Below are 1,257 nucleotides of genomic sequence, written 5' to 3'. Positions count from 1 at the left end.
CTAGCCATCTCAAAGCTCGGTGGTTGAGCGCGAGAATGGGCACTGACGTGCGGCACTTTGGTCGAAGCTGCGTTTTCCTCCTAGGCGGAGCTGAAACTGCAGCTCTCACGAGTGTTCTCGCCGCCTAATCAGGTATATCGCGTGCGATAGCGTTTCCTTGCCACCCGACAGGGAATCAAGGAATTGGTGGACTTTGTCCAATAGTTGCGCACTCTCATTGCCAGGATGGCAACAGATCCCCTTCCGGAGGCGGTCACAGTGACCGTCTTTATGGAAGGCCTCCGCGCTTGCGTGACCAGTACGGAAGTCTTCTCTGTGCATCCGTTTTCGTTTGTAGAGGCAGTGAATGTGACATGAATGCCAGATTCAATTTCAAGTCGGCACGACTTGGTTGGAATATACTCCAACAGCTCGTCGAGCGGGCCTATGCCCATGGACCTTAGCTATGCTGAGGACGAGGGAGCAGAGCTCCGAGTTGCCGGGCAGCACAAACACACACGACGGTCTCTTGTCTGTGGAGGCATCCTTCACCTTCGGAACGGTTGCCCCAGCACAAGGCGCGTCAAGGCTCTTCGAGCCAACGCCCCAATTACTACCGGTCTGGTTCGTCGCGGGGAAACGACACCACCCGGTAGGCGCGGGGCGACCTACTGGGGAAGAACTGAGTTCTGTTGAGTCTCACGGAGGCATAGGTCAGTTGGTCCCAGCCCCGAAGAGCTCCGTGCTCTTGAACATGGAACGTGCATGCAAGCCGGGCTTGCTGGTCGTGGAGGCGACCGTAAAGGGCTTCGAGAAGCCAAGGAAGATCCTCATCAATTCCGGGGCGTCGGGCAATTATGTTCGACGCTTCACGACGGAAGGAAGTCAGCTGTATGTTGAGGCGCTGAGAGCGCGGTTGGGCGACATCGTCACTGTTCGCGTAGCGATGGGGACACGTATCACGGTCCCGACGGTCCCTGTGGACCTCGAAGTCAAATTTCTTGACTTTGATAGTGTGGAACGCTGTCTAGTCTTAGACTTGGATGCAATGTACGACCTCATCCTAGTAAAGGCATGGTTGGAACACCATGAGCCATGGATTGATTGGAGTTCAAAGACCTTGGGGCTACGCGCACGTCTCCTGGTCGAGCTTTGGCGATTCATGTACCCACATCTGCTAGGAGACAAAAGTGCTATTGGCTAGAGCACTGGACCGAGACGGTCAACGAGCTGGACATTGGAATGTCCGAGTTAATAGACACCAACGGTGTATCGAAC

The sequence above is a fragment of the Plasmopara halstedii genome, assembly GCF_900000015.1.
Source record: "Plasmopara halstedii genome assembly, contig: Scaffold_470, whole genome shotgun sequence".
Classification (NCBI taxonomy): Eukaryota; Oomycota; class Peronosporomycetes; order Peronosporales; family Peronosporaceae; genus Plasmopara; species Plasmopara halstedii.
This window is presented reverse-complemented; position numbering follows the sequence as displayed.